Source organism: Cebus imitator, unplaced genomic scaffold (assembly GCF_001604975.1).
Source record: "Cebus imitator isolate Cc_AM_T3 unplaced genomic scaffold, Cebus_imitator-1.0 Scaffold25, whole genome shotgun sequence".
Lineage (NCBI taxonomy): Eukaryota > Metazoa > Chordata > Mammalia > Primates > Cebidae > Cebus > Cebus imitator.
Window position 1 is genome coordinate 5815336 of NW_016107340.1, and position 7220 is coordinate 5822555.

General features: G+C 40.3%; 1 pseudogene; it reads right to left on the reverse strand.

Annotated features, from left to right (window-relative positions):
- Window positions 1-256: 256 nt before the first annotated feature.
- LOC108300138 lies at window positions 257-4502 on the reverse strand (annotated as a pseudogene).
- Window positions 4503-7220: the final 2718 nt, after the last annotated feature.

The following is a 7220-nucleotide window of genomic DNA, read 5'->3' on the forward strand; positions in this document are numbered from 1 at the left end:
CAGCCTGGACAACAAGAGTGAAATTCTCTCTCAAAACAAAACAAAACAAAAAGAGAATGATATTAGCTCTTACTATAACAACCAGGTTAAAAACCAAGGTGAATCAATGCTATTGCATAGTCCTTGAGCTGAGAAATTTCCTACTTATGGAGTCATGCTAGGGAAGCTGTACTTAAAATCTCGAACTGTAAACTCTTAGTTTGCAATGTTTTGATTTTTCCCGTATCTTGCAAATTTCTCAGTGCAACTAAATATATTATCTACTATTTCTTCTTAAAGAACTAATGTTCATTAAAAGGATCATCATTATCATCCTCATTTGATTCAAGATCAACCCCTTTCAATACGTGGCTCTGGGACATGTTTTTCCTGGCTGATATGCTGGACCACTTTTGATCTGTCTGCAAAGTGGTAGGAAAACTATCTTCTTCCACACCTGATTCATCTACCTCAATCACCTCTGAATAATTCTTAGTGACATTTCGAGAAGGCTGCTGACTTATAGATTTAAAGGCATGTATAATAGACATATTTCTAGATGCTGACACAATGGTCTTTGAGCTCCTGCTATGAGTTGAACTCTCCAGACCAGTGCCTGCTCTTCCTCTTTAAGACCCTCCTCTGATGCTGAATTTTGCCTTCTTCCTCCTCTTTGACCTCTTCCTTGGTCTCTTCCTTTGTTGGTTGCTGCTGAGATGCTATCATCAGAGTCATTAGCCATCTGTTCTGCTAAATCTATACTCTTAAGGTCATCAGTACTAAAGGCAGAAGCAGACTCCTCTGATTGAGATCTGAGAGCTCTGGCCCTGTTCATAGCCTCATGGACTTCATCATCTTAGCTGGTATTTTTTGTCTGCTTACTCTGAAATGAGTACTTCCTCATGATTTTATCTCCTAGGGCATCAATAAGATTTTCCTTAAGAAATCGTTGTGTTTTTACAACTGGTATTTCATTAATTCCTCAATAGCATCTTTCTTCTCCTAGTCTACAAATTCTTGTACTGCTTCACCCGTCCCTCTTTCTGTTAGTAGTGAGGGCTGCACGTTCCTCTCTGCGGTTTGAAAATACTGTTTTACAAGATCTTCTACCTTTAACGTTGTTCCTTCTGAAGAAGGTTTTGTGATAAGTTTCCCAAAGTTGGTCTCTTCTCCTGTTTTTCCCTTTTGTTCTCTTTGCCTGGAAAAATGGAGAATGTCTTTCGGATTAGCTACCTGATCCACAAATTTCTGGCTAAAGCGAAGAACACCGAAAGGTTCAAAACCTCCACTATAGTCCACTCACAGTCATAGAAGAGGGTTCTCTGGCTGGTGAGAATTATGCAGACATTCCCGTTCAGCATTTTCAAGCATTTCCTCAATCTTTGCCAAACAGAAGCTTTGTATGGCTTGGGTTACTTTCAGATTAGCTGGGTTAAAAATGTCTGGATGATAAGCCAGAACAACATCCTTTATGAAAACTGCCACACTGTGCGAGGAGGAATTTTCTGCATATTCATTTTCCTCCCTTTAATATGCAGCAAACCAACATGTTTCTTTACGGCTTCTCCTGGGGAAAGAGAAGTACCCATTGAACTTCTGCGCTGTGAAGTATAAAACAGTTGCTGTTTATTTATTATTATTTTTAGATGGAGTTTCACTTTTGTTGCCCAGGCTGGAGTACAATGGTGTGATCTTGGTTTACTACAACCTTTACCTCCTGGGTTCAGGGGATTCTCCTGCTTCAGCCTCCCAAGTAGCTGGGATCACAGACATGAGCCACAGCACCCAGCTAATTTTGTATTTTTTAGTAGAGACGAGGTTTCACCATGTTGGTCTGAAACTCCTGACCTCATGTCATCCACCTGCACTGGCCTCTCAAAGTGCTGGGATTACAGGCATGAGCCACTATGACTGGCCTGTTGTTCATTTTTGGTTGGAGCTATTTTACCCTCATGTTCGTGGCCCCGAGTAACAAGATCTATGAAGTCATCCAAAAATTGTTCTGGAATGAAGTTAGTACTTCCATGTTTACTCCTGTTCTGATGAATCACAAATAAGTTAAACTGAGAGTTCTCATCTTCTTTTGGTCTCAACATTGTTAGTTTTTATTGACAAACATTTGATAGAGCCTTTCATCTGGAATGGATCCTAAATCATGAGGTGCAATCTTTGTGCTTCCTTTTTGAAGCAAAACAGCACTAATATCTACTTCTCCGTGGACATTGAATGTCCAAAGTGATTTACAAATCCAGCACAACTTAAAATGTCCAGAGCACAGAGTGCATGTGCCCCCATGGGATTGTTATGATTGCCATGAATACTAAACCCTGGAATTGAAATGTTGAGATTGCCATCTAGATAGTTCACCCACGGAAACTTACTGAAACCAAAGTCGACTGAATGATCACTGAGAATTTCAAACTGGACAGGCCTATCACCCATACAATAGTTTCTTCTATTTTTTTAATATATATTTTATTGCATTTTAGGTTTTGGGGTACATGTGAAGAACATGCAAGATTGTTGCATAGGTACATACATGGCAATGTGGTTTGCTGCCTTCCTCCCCATCACCTATATCTGGCATTTCTCCCCATGTTATCCCTCCCCAACTCCCCACCCCCGGCTGTCCCTCCCCTAGTTCCCCCACCCACAGACCCCAGTGTGTGATGTTCCCCTCCCTGTGTCCATGTGTTCTCATTGTACAACACTCGCCTATGAGTGAGAACATGTGGTGTTTGATTTTCTGTTCTTGTGTCAGTTTGCTGAGAATGGTTTCCAGGTTCATCCGTCTCCCTACAAAGGACACGAACTCATCATTTTTTATGGCTGCATAGTATTCCATGGTGTATATGTGCCACATTTTCCCCGTCCAGTCTATCATTGATGGGCATTTGGGTTGGTTCCAAGTCTTTGCTATTGTAAACAGTGCTGCAATGAACATTCGTGTGCATGTGTCCTTATAATAGAATGATTTATAATCCTTTGGATATATACCCAGTAATGGGATTGCTGGGTCAAATGGAATTTCAATTTCTAGGTCCTTGAGGAATCGCCACACTGTCTTGCACAATGGTTGAACTAACTTACACTCCCACCAACAGTGTAAAAGTGTTCCTATTTCTCCACATCCTCTCCAGCATCTGTTGTCTCCAGATTTTTTAATGATCGCCTTTCTAACTGGCGTGAGATGGTATCTCAATGTAGTTTTGATTTGCATTTCTTGATTGACCAGTGATGATGAACATTTTTTTATGTTTTTTAGCCTCATATATGCCTTCTTTTGTAAAGTGTCTGTTCATATCCTTTGCCCACTTTTGAATAGCCTTGGTTGTTTTATTCTTGTAAATCTGTTTTAGTTCTTTGTAGATTCCGGATATAAGTCGTTTGTCAGGTGGGTAGATGGCAAAAATTTTTTCCCATTCTGTTGGTTGCTGATTCACTCTAATGATTGTTTCTTTTGCTGTGCAGAAACTCTGGAGTTTAATTAGGTCCCATTTGTCTATTTTGGCTTTTGTTGCCAATGCTTTTGGTGTTTTAGTCACGAAGTCCTTGCCTATGCCTATGTCCTGAATGGTTTTGCCTAGATTTTCTTCCAGGGTTTTTATGGTGTTAGGCCTTAAGTTTAATTCTTTAGTCTCTGATGAAATAGACTTTAAACCAACAAAGATCAAAAGAGACAAAGAAGGACATTACATAATGGTAAAAGGATCAATGCAACAAGAAGAGCTAATGATCCTAAATATATACACACCCAATACAGGAGCACTCAGACACATAAAGCCAGTTCTTAATGACTTACAAAGAGACCTAGACTCCTACACAATAATAGTGGGAGACTTTAAGACTCCACTGTCAATATTAGACAGATCAACGAGACAGAAAATTAACAAGGATATCCACGACTTAAACTCAGACCTGGACAAAGCAAACCTAATAGACATTTACAGAACTCTCCACCCCAAATCCACAGAATATACATTCTTCTCAGCACCACATCACACCTACTCTAAAATTGACCACATAATTGGAAATAAATCACTCCTCAGCAAATGCAAAAGAATGAAAATCATAACAAACAGTCTCTCAGACCACAGTGCAATCAAGTTAGAACTCAGAATTCAGAAACTAACTCAGAACCATACAGCTTCATGGAAACTAAACAACTGGCTCTTGAACGTTGACTGGATAAACAATGAAATGAAGGCAGAAATAACGATGTTCTTCGAAACCAATGAGAATGAAGACACAACATAGCAGAATCTCTGGGACACATTTAAAGCAGTGTCTAGAGGAAAATATATAGCAATAAATGCCCACATGAGAAGCAAGGAAAGATCTAAAATCGACTGAATCATTTCCTCTGACTGAATCTTTCTCCATAAATCGAAGATGAGTATCTGTTGCAACTAAGATTTTAAACATGTTTTCATCATCAAGTGCTTCTGCAGGATTCATTTTTATGGTCAGTCAGGGTCCTCTGGGACCAGGTTCTTCTCCAAAAACCCCTGGGTCCTGTATTCAAATGTCAGAAAATTCGCTCAATTCTAAATTCTAGAAATTCCTACTCCTGGACTCTTCAAAGCTCCACCATTGGGACCCGAGGCTGTCTTCTTTCTGGGAAGAAAGGGTGGGATCCATGAGAAGAAAACAGCAAGATTAGAACTTGGCTCTGAGAACCCACAGGGCCATAAACCTGAATTATCTCCTTACTATTTTAACAGAAGCTTCTAGAAGTAAAACAAAACAGAACCTTTCTATTTCAGGTTTCTGACCCTGCCACCGGCCTTTAAGAAATCTTGTTGATGTAGAGGGGAAAAATCCAACACCATGTCAAATGTTGCTTCAGGATGTTGAAGATGTGTGTGAGAGGTGGATTAAGGGCAAGTGAAGGGGGCAAGTCCTACATTAAGGGAGGAAGATAATCCAAGACAGCAGTAGACGACTTGCTACCAAGCCATGTGAGACTGATGTGCCCACATTAGTTCAGGCAGTAAAGGGATGAGAATAGCAGTGAAGGATATTCTTCCTCCTTACTGTGGTCACAGAGGAGGCCTTATGACAGCCTGGAAATTCGATGAAAAAACCTGGAAATTCATTATGTAGAAAGAGTTTTTCATAGGGGGAAAGGAAAAGAAATAATAAAAACACGGAGGCATAAACTAATAGATACTTTAAGTGAATAGGAAACAAAGCAGGAGTAAACCAAAATAGTTGAAACTCATTCTTTGTGCAGAAAAACAGCTGGATATGGCCGAGCATGGTGATTCTTGCCTGTAATCCCAGCACTTTGGGAGGCCGAGGCAGGCAGATCACCTAAGGTCAAGAGTTTGAGACCAGTCTGGCCAATATGGTGAAACCTGTCTCTGCTAAAAATACAAAAATTAGCTGGGTGTGGTGGGCACATGCCTGTAATTCCAGCTACTCGGGAGGCTGAGGCAGGAGAATCACTTGAACCCTGGAGGCAGAGATTGCAGTGAGCCAAGAATTGAGATCATGCCACTGCACTCCAGCCTGGGCAACAGAGTGAGACCGTGTCAAAAAAGAGAGAGAGAGAGAGAAGGAAAGAAGGAAGGAAGAAAAGAAGAAAAGATAGAAAAGATAGAAAAGAAAGAAAGAAAACCAGTTGAATATGAAGTTGACAAAGTAGGTTGGAGGCCTTTAAAATCAGTTTGGTGGGTTTCAATATTATCCTTGGGTACAAAGGAGCCACTGAAGGATTTTAAGCAAGAGAGAGAGACATTTAGATTAGATTTCCCTCAACTAATTTTTTTTTAAGGGAAATATATGTGTCAGGTAGGTGGATTGAATAAAATTTTGGTATAAATCCTTCGATAAGGATTTTAAAGTCAGCCTTTATAACTATGCTCAATGAGGCAAAGAAAAATATACTTGCAGTGAATGAAAGATAAGCAATCTTATCAGAGTAATGGAAACTATAGGAAATAACTAGATGACAATTCTAGAACTGATTAATATATTATCCAAAAAAATTTAAAAAGTCACTGAATGCACTTGGCAGAATGGAGATGACTGAGCTTAAAGACAGAGCAACAGTATCACCTAATCTGAAGAATAAAGAAACAAGAATGAAGAAGATGAACAGAACTCCAAGTACATGAGGAAGGATATTAAAAAATCTAATGCATGTGATATTGAAGTCTTAGGGAGAGGAGAGAGAGACCGTAAAAATAGGGCCCAAAACGTTCCCAAATTTCGTGAAAGACAGAAATTTACAGATTCAAGAGGCTCAATAAACCTCAAGCACATAAATATAAGAGAAGCCTAGGCATATTACTGTCAAACTGATCAAAACCAAAGATAAAGATAAAATACAGAAAAGAGCCAGCAAACTCAGTATATTAGGCCAGGCATGGTGGCTCATGCCTGTAATCCCAGCACTTTGAGAGGCTGAGGCAGGTGGATTGCTTGAGCTCAGGAGTTTGAGACCAATCTGGGCAACATGGAAAAACCCCATCTCTTTAAAAAATACAAAAACTAGTCTGGGAGTGGTGGCATATGTCCCAGCTACTTGGGCTGCTGAGTTGGAAGGAGGATCACTTGAGCCTGGCAGTTTGAGGCTGCAGTGAGCTATGTTCACATCACTTCCAATGTACATGCTTCAGGGTGCACATTACTTGGTGGTCACAGTTCTAACCTTAGACTATCCTGGACATTAACATCAAACAGCTTCTACCCAGATATGCAAGAGCCCATATAGCTGTTAATTGGTTAATATTGATACTGGTTAATTAACAGCCATAGGGATCATCAAAGACCTTGACAGACTCCATTAGAGCTAACTTCACTTTCTTATCTCCTTAAGAAGACATGATTTTTTCTCCTTCCTCTCCTGCTCCTATCAGGAGTGCTAAGGCCTTGCTATACTTTTATTATTTTTACCTAATGGTCTTGTCATAGAAAGAAAAATTCATGCTCCTTCCCAAGTTCTTTACATGCAGCAGGCACTGAGAGAGTTGATCCAGAAGAGCCTTATGTTGATTGAGGGGGAGGGTACCTGGTGCTTAACGAGTCACTAAACAGCTTTGTGATAGACACCTAGGTGGACACTGACATCATTATCTCCTAAACCAAAGTAGAGTCAGATCCATGGATGTGTGTGTGGGCCAACCCCATGCGTCATAACCATAGGGCCATCAACTTGGCTGGCTGGTCAGCTTTCCTTCCTCCCTCCCTCCCTTCCTTCCTCCCTTCCTTCCTTCCTTCCTTCCTTCCTTCCT